Source organism: Carya illinoinensis, chromosome 14 (assembly GCF_018687715.1).
Source record: "Carya illinoinensis cultivar Pawnee chromosome 14, C.illinoinensisPawnee_v1, whole genome shotgun sequence".
Lineage (NCBI taxonomy): Eukaryota > Viridiplantae > Streptophyta > Magnoliopsida > Fagales > Juglandaceae > Carya > Carya illinoinensis.
The window spans coordinates 23,732,774-23,745,893 of record NC_056765.1 but is presented as its reverse complement, the minus strand read 5'-3'; the positions used below and the strand labels follow the sequence as shown (position 1 = coordinate 23,745,893).

The 13,120-nt window shown below is 37.6% G+C and overlaps 1 pseudogene; it reads right to left on the bottom strand.

The window, feature by feature from the left end:
- Positions 1 to 6,715, bottom strand: part of LOC122294304 — a 26,934-nt pseudogene extending 20,219 nt beyond the window's left edge.
- Between the last annotated feature and the right edge of the window lie 6,405 nt (positions 6,716 to 13,120).

Genomic DNA, 13,120 nt, shown 5'->3' with positions numbered 1-13,120 from the left:
ATGCTTCACTTCATCCTGTATTTCAGGTTTGTTACTTAAAAAAGAAAGTGGGGCAGCATGTTTCACCTCTCTCCACACTACCATCAATTCATCTATAGGGTAAGTCGACACCAGAGCCTGAATGTATTTTATAGTGTAGAAGCAGGAAGGTTCACAACAGGAAGTTCTAGTGCAATGGAAGGGAGCTGGAGTGGATGATGCCACTTGGGAATCCTATTGGCAACTTCATGATAAATTTCCTCACCTTATGGGCAAGGTGTTTTGAGGGAGAGGGGTAGGCAACGGGCTAAGATGGGAGTTGGAATGGATGTGAATGGCAGTGGGAAGTTGATGTGTGAAGGAATGAAAGGGGGAAGATGGCAGTTTAGTTAGTTGGGGATTTGATGATACGGATTTCATTAAATAGTGTTGTCATTTTGTATGTAAGAAGTAATAAGTGGAATGGTGTCGTTTCACAAGAAATAAAAATAGGATTGCAATTAGGAAGTGATGTTGTTTTTGGTGTGATGTGTTGATTGTTGTAATTGTATATAGAACGTTGACGTTTTAATACATATAAATTAGCCACAAGTCAATTCCTTCTCTTCTTCTTTCTTTCTCTCTCTCTCTATATCTCTTGTTCTTCTTGGAATGTGACTACCTCGAAATAATCATTAGCAAAAGTGTCCATTACAAAATAGTAGTGGAATAATTTATAAATAGTAATAAATAATAGTGAATAGTTTGTGAATAAAGTAGTCCACGAATATCTTAAAACAATTTAGTTCCCAAACAGACCTAAGTGTGTTACTTTTCTCTCACTTTTTCCGTAACCAAAAGGAGATGTACTTAATTTTCAGAACTGAAGTGAGCCAAACAGATACGAGCTCAACTTAGGGGTGTTCAAAATTCCGAGACTCCCGATTCCGACTGATTTCAGCTCCGATTCCGACTTCGGCGGAGTCGGAATATTCGGAACTCGGAATTGGAATCGGAAGACTTCCGATTCCGATTCGGAAGTCGGAATCGGAATCGGCACCCCAGTTGGTTCCGACTTCCGAATTCCGACTTCCGAACTTTTTTAAAACAAATAATCCAGCTGCAAAACGACGTCGTTTTGCAGCTGGAATATTTGTTAAAAAAAGCGGAACGGCGTCGTTCCATTTAAATGGGAACGACGCCGTTTTGAATAAACTTCCCACTTACCTGATACCTTAGTCCGGACGACACAGGCTCACAGCTCACACACAGACTTACCTCAGTCCGGACGACACAGCCAGTCAGCCTCTCATGAGTCACGCCGATCTCCATTTTTGCTCCACAGACCTCTCACGCCGCACGCCACACGAAGCCGCCGCCCCCCACCGTGACTCCGTCCGCCGTAGACTGCCATCGCCGCACTGCCGCAGCGCCGAATCCGACCAGTTTTTTCCAAAAGGTAAAAACTAGTGACTCTTGTGTATTCCCCTATTCCGAAATTTATTTAAAATTTTAAAGGGATTATTTGATGTATGGAATTTTTCTGTGAATGGTGAACTGAGTTGTGAAATGATTATGTATTGAGGAAGGCTATTTTCATTTTCAGTATTTTATTTGTTTGTGATTTTGGACATTGAAGGCAACCTGTTTGTGGAAATGTCACAAAGAAACCGAACTATTAGTTTAGGAAAAGAAAAGAAAAAACATCAAATTTTCCTGGGATAGGATTGCTTTGAAAAATTCAAAAACTTCTTTTGTTTCCTTTATTAGATTCATTTCAGCTTCAAACTAATAGAACAAAGGAGAAAAAAACCAAAAAAATGAGGAGCTTCCATTTTCAATCAATAAGATTACATTTTTCTTTTTGCACGTACTATTGCTCAGAAGGCAAGCAGCTGAAAGATAAATAAATCATGAGTGGCTTTCCTTTAACTTATCAGATTCAAGGCTAAGAAACAAGTAATCTAAATGACAGTTTATCAACTCAACCAAAAAAACAATCGTTATGAGATGAACTAGAAGTTTGCGTCTTTTGCTATGTTTTGAGTTCAAGGCCTATACATATCTATATTACTAGCATGCTTCCTAAATGCAAAATACCAAAATTTTTATTACCTCACGTAATCAGTCAGTAGCTAAACCCATAAAATTATGATAAGACTAGACAAAATCCTAGGCTACTATACAAGCTTGTTAGGCTTATCATAAGGCACTTCTTTTATATAAGTAGGCTTATCATAAGTCACTTGAGCTAGAAGATCAAGATGCTTAACCTGTTAAGTACCACTCCTTAAGATGGAATTGTGTCCACTTTACTTTTCAATCTAATCAGAACTAAATTATAAGGGGCATAGGGCAAGTTTATTTCTTTTTCATTTGCTCTTTAACATAATCTCCCAAAAGCACTTAAAACTCTATTCCATTCCATCTTAAGGTCGCCGTTCTCCTTCCTAATCCCTTCAAACTCCCAAACACATTACATAAGTTACTATTTTTTTCAACTCAAAGGCATAGTGCAAATTATACACATAGAATGAGATATTTGGCAAGATTTACAGTATTTAGTTGCTAGAGCTACTCCAAGACCCAGGCCATAGAGTTATCCCACTGGTTTTATCAAATTTGGTAGCTGTTTTTTCATTAATCGTTCATCGCCATTGCCAGGGAGTCGGACAGATTCCATGATTCTTTTATATGTGTCAGATTCTTTTATTGTACCCAGTTGGTTAATAAACTTATTCTTTTGGCAGTGTCAGATTCTTTTATTGTTTTTTTAATAAACTTATTAATTTGGTCTTCTATATATGTGTCAGATTTGAAGCTATGGAGGAAGAACCATATGGGACCCCAGAACAGGATCAAGATGCCACAATGCCGTCCCCAGCACCGAGATCGAGATCCTCTTCCAGAACACAAACTTCATGTGCAAGTAGTCGATTGCCACTCCCGGTAAATATAGAAGATGAAGATACATTTAATGAGGAGGCTGAAATGGGTATTGGGGATGAGCCGGATGTACCACCTCCATCCGCTAGTGCCAAGCCACCACGTCCACGATCAAATAAAAAAAAATCGTGGACGTGGGAACATTTCACCAAGGTTGACGGTGATCCCTCGGAACCGCACGCGGCTTGCAACCATTGTGGCCAAGAAGTTGGATGTCATTCAAAGAAACAAGGCACTACTGGATTGATATCACATCTAAATGGTTGCCAAAGGTATAAGATAGCGAAGGGATTGGCAGCCAAAGATCAGACAACGCTGAGTTATGAAACTTCTACTGCGACTGATGGTACGCAAGTTAAGAAAATGGCTATCCCTCAATACAGTGAGAAGTTGTTGAGAGATGCGCTTGCCGAGATGATCATTGAAGATGAGATGCCTTTTATGACAGTTGAAAAAAGAGGGTTCTGAAAGTTTGTCAAGCTCATTGAGCCACGATTCCCAATGCCGTCACGGTATACAGTGATGCAGGATTGTATGAAAAGGCATTTAAAAGAGAAGGCTGAGATGAGACAAATGTTTGTGAGGACTGGCCAGAGAGTCTCATTTACGACTGACACATGGACGTCTATACAGAATGTTTCCTACATGTGTATTACAGCACACTACATTGACAGTTCATGGATTTTAAAAAAACGGATTATTGGATTCAAAGAAATCAGTGATCATAAGGGTGCATCAATTGGGGCGGCAATGGATGATTGGTTGAAAGATTGGGGAATTCAGAAAGTTTTGTGCATTACAGTTGACAATGCTAGTGCCAATGATACTGCAATTGAATGGTTCAAGCGGAATACGAGAGTGAGAGATGATGTCATCCGGGACCATGAGTTTATCCATATTCGTTATTGTGCTCACATAATCAACCTGATTGTGACTGAGGGCTTAAAAGAGGTTGATGATTCCATTACAAAAGTCCGCAACATTGTGCGGTATGTGAGGGCTTCTCCCCAACGGCTGAAAAAATTCAGGGCAATAGAAGAACAACTTGGGATAAAACATTCACGGACGCTGTGCTTGGACATTCCTACTCGATGGAACTCTACATATATGATGTTGGATGTGGCACAGAGGTACCAGAAAGTATTTGAGCGGATGGAGGTGGAAGATGGGGGCCTTAAGTATGCTTTGCTGGAGCCTGCCGGAAAGGGGCTCGGTTCGCCGGACACACATGATTGGACGTGTAGGATTTTTTGTCACATTTTTGCAGATTTTTTATGATATTACAATGAAAATATCTGGATCCGCATACACGACTGCAAACTTGTGGTTCAGTCAGATCTCAACACTACACCACCACCTGGAAGATGGTTGTGATGACTCTAGCGAACTTCTATCTGGTATGGCTCAGAGGATGCTGTCCAAATATAATAAATATTGGGGGCAAGTTGAGAAGATAAATAGATTACTCTTTGTGGCTGTGATCCTTGACCCCCGAATCAAGTTGGCTGTGATAGAATATTGGGCAAATTCCGTCCTTGGGGCAATGAAGGCTGCATCGTTTATTACATCGCTTAAAACTGATCTCGATGACTTGTACTTCCATTACAAAAATAGTGGACAGCCTTCATCTTCAGCGGGTACCTCACACGTGACTCCGACACCTCCCTCTGATGACTTTAGCCCAGTAGGTGCATTGTCTCGACGCCGTAGGAATTACGACATCATGAATGAGTATCATCAGCTCGTTGCGTCGAAGAATATTATGGGGTGTACTTCAGAGGTTGAACGGTATTTTATGAAAGAGGTCGAGGCACCTAGTCCTGCATTTGAGATATGCATTTGGTGGAAGGCTAATTCCGTCAAGTATCCAATCCTTTCCCGTATTGCCCGAGATGTGCTAGCCATTCCTATTACGACGGTTGCATCTGAGTCGGCGTTTAGCACTGGAGGTCGAGTGTTGGATGCTTTCCAGAGTTCTTTGTCACCGTCAACTGTGGAGGCCCTTGTTTGCACACAGAACTGGATCAGTGATTCACCCCTTGGACTAGATAGCATTGGCATTGACGATGAGAGCTATAGGCTTGAAGATGGTAACCTTATTTTACTTGTTTTTTGAGTTATTGATTATTTTAATTGTTTTTATGATTATACTAATTTATTTAATTTATATTTTTTTATCATTTCACAGATGTAATTGTGAACCCCAGTATAGTTGCTGATGACTGATGAAGTATGGATAAAGATAAGTTGATATCAGAATTAACTTATTTCATCCTTGGTATTAATGGTAATTAAATTTTACTTTTACTGTGTTCAATTTTCTGAATCAATATTTGGTTACATTTATTGATTGAATTTTTTTTTATCTTAATTTCAGGTACTTCAAATGACCAACTACGATGCTGCAAATGATGTTTCTTTTTTGGTTGAATCAAAATGTTTGTTCTTATGGACTGTTTAATCAAACTTTGAACTCAGCTGTTATTTCTATTATTCATTGTTTAGTATATACACACACACAGATATCTATATATATATATATATAAGTACTATATCTCCCATAATGCAAGTCTCCTTAATTAGTAAATTAATCATAAATGGTAAAAGAGAAATGCTATGTACTAATTTCAAAAGTACAAATTCAAGTCTTTTATAAAAAGACTGACTTCATTATAAAAAAATTTAAATAAAACTGATCAAGAACTATATTTTTAATCTAAGAATTTTACTACATATAAATTATAAACAGAGTCGTGTATTAATCTACATATAAATACTGATTTTTTTATATTTAAAATTTAAATTAATATTATTTCAAGTTAAAATTTACTTTTTGATTAATCACATTAAACTAATACATAAATTAGTATATAATTAAATTTAAAATAAGATAAAACCTATCATATTAAAGAAGTCGGAATTCGGAATTCCGGCACCGATCGGAATTCCGACGCATGTTCGGACTTCGGAAGTCGGAATTCTGATCAAAAGTCGGAATTCCGACTTCCGAACAGAGTCGGACTCCAATTCCTGTCGGAATCGGAATCGGAGCTCGATTTCGATTCTGACAAAAGTCGGAATCGGAGCACACCCCTAGCTCAACTAGATAGCTAAGTTGACTTTGCGCACTGGCCAAAACAAGAACAAAAGAAAAAAGAGGAAAATATCGAAGATCTTATTTTTCTTCTCTGGTTGACTTACTTAGGATTTTGGCATCCGATCTTCCAGAACACAGCATAGGACCACTGATTCAGACCGCAGAGCATCTTGAGCGCCTCTTTGAGCAAGAACCCCATAGCTTCGGAGCTCGGAATGACACGCGTCACTAAGCTATTTGGATTGAGCAATCACCCACGCAGGCACGGAAGAGAGTGGAGAGCGATACAGAGAGACAGATAAGCATAGACGGAAAAGTTCACCGCCTGTGGAGACCAATTATTTGCTGGCGCCTTACGCCTAACTCCCGCGGCAAGATCCCCTCCCCGCCTGCTTCGTCCGTAAACCTCTACTCTTCTTCCTCTCCGGATCCAAGTTACCAGCGAGCATTCTTCGGTACGCCATTCAGAGTCAAAAAGTTCTTGAGAGAGAAAGCGCGAGAGCTCTAGAGAGAGAGAGAGAGAGCTTCAACACTATGCAACAAGCTTCGAGCTTGCAGATGCCCATCATTTGCAGCATTTGAGCTCGAAATGAAGTAATTTTAAAAAGGAAAGAAAATGAACATAAGATACAGATATATAGATGAAACCAGTGCACAGACGTGTGTGAGAGAGAGAGTTGGATAACTGACTATGGCGGTCGGTGTCAAATGATGGTTAAGGGTTGGTTAGGGTGAGTTTTTATGTTAGATTTGGCAATAAGATTAGAATTTTGAATAAAAATGAAAATTTAAAATATTATTTTTTAATGTTATTATTGTTAAATTAAAATTTAAAAATATTAAATTATTTATTATATTTTAAATATAATTTTAAAAAAATTATAATAATAAAATAAAAATTTTGAGTTGATATAATTTTACTAAACCTGCCATAGGTTCAGGATGTACTTAATTGCTGCCCCTCTCTCTTTATTCTCTGTGCGCGTGGACAAAACTGCTACGAGTCCTTGAGATTGGATACTTTTGAGAGAATCGGCTAACGTTAGATGATATATTAAAAATATAAAAACAAATCAGACAAATGTTCCCTCACTCTTCATAATGAATTGTGAGTACTGAACAAGTGACAGAATTCATAGTATATTTTAGCTTACAACTTGTGGATTAACCATCCCTTTATACCAAGAAAGATTTTTAGAAAGGAAAATGTAGTCAAAGAAGCTATTAATTATTTTTTAAGATAAATTTTACAGACAAGAGCTTGACCTCAAATTTATGTGAACTAGACTTCCATTTCTTTCTTGATATATGTTTACATATCAATCTGCTACTTATGGGATGTTAAGAGATGTGTCTTAGTGGTCAGCATGTACTTTTCACATAATTAGAAGACAATATTAGAAAGTAGAAGACCAACGTATGACTTCACCATAGAATGAGGAAGGGGGGAGTGGATGTGGCTTTGTGGATTCGTGGAGAAGACGAAGGGGTTAGGAGGCGTTTGTGACTTCGTGGAGAATATGAAGAGTTCTGAGAAAGGCTGAAAAGGAGACCACGAAGGGAGATGAAATCGTAAATCTGGAACTTGAAGGAGAACACGAAGGAGAATACGAAATCGAAAACTAGAGCTTGCTCACAAGGTAGAAGAAGATGAGAAGACGAAGCTACGAAGAAAAAGTTGTGAAGACGATGCGAAGATGACGCTGCAAAGATGAAGGACTCTGTTTGGAAGATGCGAAAAAGATGAAATGAAAAAGATGAAATGAAGAAGATGAGAAGAAAAGGCTACGAACCCTAAGTTGCGAAGACAAAGGACTCTATTTGGGATGGTGGCTTCGAAGGACTTCATATTACTCTGTGGGTAGACAAATGGAATGGAGGGAGAAGGCAAAGACACGGTCATTTGATGTATATGAAATGCATCGTTTCATTTGTACACATTGAGGTATGTGGGGGTTCCCCTTGTCGTGTACGAGTAGAGCTTTTGGAAAACAAAATATCATTGTCTGTTTGAAAAATGGTATGGTTATACTATAACTTTTATGGATTGTTGTGTGCATGTATGTTTTTTTAGTTGCATAACAAAAATTTTGGTAATCAAGGAGTAGGGGTGCAACTAGTCCAGTTCGGACATATTTTAGAACCTAACCAGTATACACCCATTTTGAGATTTGTATAACTGATATCGTATAGGTTATGTGACCAACCGCTCATTTTCTCTCGATTAGTCATGAGTCTTGCCTTTGCATTTTAAATCTTGAGTTCATGTTTTAAAATTAGCATACGGTTTTTAAATGGAGTCCAGTATTTTAAAGTCTTCAAAATATTTTAAATGTTCAAAATTATTTTAAAAATTGATATTTTTGGTATTATTAAACCAAGCCTATATTTGAAGTAAGCCTTTTATATTCTGAAGTCTTGAAAATAATATAGTTTTAGAAAATTTTAAATAATTTTAATTCTTTAAGAATATTTCTTAATATTTGTTATTTCATTTTATGTTAAAAACTCTATTTATTTGGATGCTTTTATTTCTCTTAGAAATATTTATAAAACTCATCATTTTATTTTATGATGAAGATTATTAATTTTAATAAAACAAAGTTTGAGTTCAATTTAGCCCTATTGTATTTCTATTTCATTTCTATTACTTACTTAGTTATTTTTAAGTGTTTAAATCTATACCGTTGGATTAGATTTAGGGACCCCTAGATGAAGGGCCTAAATTAAAACCCTAATTCCCCTCACTTTTTCTTCCTCCCCCTCCACATCGTCCCCTCTCTCTCCCCAATTCCCTCCCTTCTCCTTCACGCCCCACCATGGCCAACCCCTCGTCGCTGCTGCACATTGATGGCACCACCTCACCAGCGACCTCCCTCCACCTCTAATCCCCTCTTCCACCACGGATCCCTCTCTCTCTCTCTCTCTCTCTCTCTCCTCGAAGCCACCTTGTAGCCCCTCTCTCCCCTTTCTCCCTTGGTTTCTCTCCACCGTGCCACCATTTTACCACCATGAGCTCGTCAACCACCCCTCACTCGCTAGTCTAACCTCATGCTATAGTTCTTCCTCTCTCTCTCCCGATCTCTCTTTTTTCCTTTTGGGTCTCCATCGTCGCTAAAGCTCTACTCTAGCCTCAGCCCAGCACCACCACAGGCCACACCTCTATGCCATGGTGGTACCACTACTCGACCCCAATCCCGACGCCTCCCAAGCCCTCTATTTTCCCAGCCGTGAACCACTACCTCAAGGTGTGGGGATCTCGACCAGCCACCAAGGACCACCTCTCTCCACCTCCTACCACCACCATGAAGCCTCTCCAAACCCTAACTCCAACTACCCAAACAACCCTGTTTTAGGGTCACGGAAGTGACCACCAAGCCTCACCTAGCCCCTCCTTGCACGTGCATAGCTACCACCACGAGACCATGCTAGATAGCAAGTGACGCTATGATTCCAGCCCTTTAGTATGGTATAATTCATATCCCCCTTTTACATTTAGAATTATACGATTGAGAAGTTGATGTTAGAATGGTGTTGTGAATGTGCTGTGTTGTGACATGTGAACAGAGTTGTTTATGATGTGAAGTTATGTTGTGGTCGTGCTTTGTGAAGTGTTGGGATGGTTGTGCAATTGTGGAGCATGTGATGCCCCAAAATTCCACTGGGGATCATATGGATATTTGAAGCGTCGAGACATGCAACATAAGGTTACCTGCTCTCGTTCATGACATATAAGATGCAATGTTCCTAACATATATCTAGTATTATGTAATATTTGTCGCGTATAATTTTTTTCTTGAACAATACTATGCACTAAACTGAAAAATATCCCAAATACTTAAAACATACTTCATACATATTGATATGCTAAAAAACCATGATCACAACACGAGTCCAAAATGGCTGTTATCATAAGAGTGATGGAGATCCAACTTCTTAAGTACAAGTAGTAAACTAAGACATCTACTAGGCTATCCATCAAGGAGTTTGCATAACTTATCCAGGGATGCCATAATGCTATCTATAAATTGGAGCATCGCAGCTATGAGCTCTGCATCATACTGTCATCTAGTCAACCATCTCCAACTGGTTGATCTTGGGTGTGTCTTCGGATCTTGAGACAGGCTCTACCATTCAAGGGGAATAGTAGTTAGAACTACCATGGTAAGATTTGATTACAAATCTCAGCATGTTAACAAAAAACTTCTACACAGTTTAATGATGCATGCATGGTAGTAAAGACATGAATGCGTAATCAAAGTCATAAGTAAACATAACATAACTTGACATATAACATAGCATAACTAATATAACTTGAACTGAAACGTGAATTGAACTTGACTTGACATGACATGAACTTGATCTGAGACTTGACTTGACATGAACATGAAATACATGAAATTGGAATCTTGTTCAATAAACTAAACTTGAGCATGAACTTAACCATGAAAATAAACTTGAAATGTATTATTGTCTCATGGAATTACTACGATATTCTTGTCTCATGAGGTTACTACAATAGTATAGTTTTTATATCACGGGGTTACCACGATAGAGTAGTCATGTCTCATGGGAACCACGATTTAATGATAACTAGGAATAGAACAATAATTTAATTGCACGAGGACATACATGAACGTGAACTTGACATGACTTGAAAGTTTGTTCTTGAGATACACAAACTGTACTCGAGATGAAATGTAACATGAATATGAAAGGACATAATCTCTGATGTAACGTAACATGACATGAATGTAAGTCAAAAGACATAACATACTTGACAGAAAATATTTTGTAGTATGACTTAACATATAACATACAACATTTTGTAAAATGATCCATAGCTTATTTAGTTTTGATCAACCACTTGATCCATGACTGAAAAACATTAGATCTTCAAACCAAAACATCACATGGTTTAAAAATGTATCCTAAAACAAATCCAAGTTTTAAACTCAACATCACATGGCTAAAAATTAACCAAAACATGGATATAGCCAAAAAAATCAATCTTTTAGCCTAACCGAATATCCTCTTGCATAAAAATTCATATATTTGAAAATAATATCAAATATCTTCAAACTAACATCTTAACATGTATATAAGAGGCTTAGAGTCCTCAAATAAAAATATCAAAGCCATTGAGGTAAGATTAAACCACAAAAAGTCCAAACTTTTTTAAAACAAAAACTGTTTTTCTTCTTCTAGTATCTAAATTTCTAGATCTATGAAAATCTTTCATCAAAATCTTTGATCATGCAACAAATCTTCAACCCATAATTATATACATATATTAACAATACTCCATAAAAATTTCGAACCAATATCTATCAATTAGCTTGGTCAAGACTCCAAAATATAACACACTCTTTAGTTTATTGCCTAGGATGACCTTATTGAGGTTAAAATAACTTTTGACAGATCAAATGACCTTCAAATGGAACCAATAAGATATCCACATAAAATAGAATCAAAAGGAAACAACTTTTCGGAAGGAATAGATGTGAGAAAACATTACAAAAGTCTCGAACAGGCATGCAAAGGGACTCAGAAAGGCTGTCCAAGAGAGTCTTTTGTTCACTCTGGAAAAGTGAATAATAAACTTTATACTGTAAAATCCTAAATATTCATACAAATCTAACCCTGCAATTTGTTTATCTAAATTCAACTCCGAAGTGCCCCTAAAAATAAAAACGCAGTTTCAAACAGGTGTTTCATTCGAACATATGAGAATGAGATTACTGAATAATCAACTGGGTTTAATGGTGCAAACCATAATGCATTATGACACTTGTAATTACCTCAAATAATTAAAATGGTGCTTCTGGCACCATATGAGTGATAACACTAACTACGCTGATAGACTAAAACATACGCAGCTAATCTATTTGTGAAAACTTACATGATTTTCACAAGATTCCTAAAGACTATAGAAATTCTACCATTGAATTTTTAGCAAGCTACTACATCCTCCCCTCCTAAAAAAAAGATTTCATCCTCGAAATCAACGCAAATAACCATCAAAAGCTAAGGAGAATATGTTGCTCACCAAACCTATTGTTCATCACTAGACGTATCGTCACTAGTTGGTTCTGGTGGTGGTGCATTGATGTCCATCGGCATGGCATGTTGGGGTAGGTAGTAGTACGCATCATCCTATGAATCATACGCCACGTTGTCGAAATGAACTAGGTTGAGGTATTGCACGACCTCTTTATCATCACTATCTGGCTCCGGACCCTTAACCACCAAATGTCCACAGTGAGTTGATGACAAGGATAAACCTGACGTCACGAGCTCAGTGTTGGTGCCTTCAGTGAGTTGATGACATGGATGAGCCTGACGTCAGTGAGTTGATGACATGGTCGAGTGTAGAGGTAAGTAACGTTCTTCATGAGGTAACGCCTTCCTCTCATAGCCCACACTATTCTTATCCATAACCATCACATAGTTACACAAAATAACTACCACCATATAAGAGAAAAGTATAAGACACAGAAGGTTTCTGCCTAAACTTAATGACTTATAGGCTAACCTTCTAGGATACTAAATCCTTGCTTAAGTGAAATCACTACTTTCCTTACTGCTCAAAGAGCTATTCAACACAAATATATATATATACACCACTAAGATTCTATCATTCCTTAACTTTCTCTCAAATCAACAATTGTACTAGAATCCTTCCACAAAGTAGGTCAAGTCATATAAGCATACTCTCTAAATCTAAAACTTTAAGTGGATAATCTCTCAAAACTTTTCCTTAGAACAATATAATTGATACACCTCAAGTTTCCTTGTCAGTTGGAGAAATTTTAATCTATATACAACTGAAATCACTTTCTCTATTTCCTCAAGGAATTATATCCACCAAGGACTAGCTTACTCCATCATAATCAAAACGAATCGTTCTTGCTCCTAGTAAACGATCAGCCATTAACCTAAACTCAAGACTTTCTCTCTCATTATTTGCATAGCTTTTCTATCCATCATGAGCTACCTCTTATTCTGACTCTAAATAAAAGGATCTACTCCTATTGTTCATGTAAATCCTCAAGACCAAGATTTTACTCTCCATATATTTGTCTCCAATATAAGGTTGATCTATGTATCCACAAACAT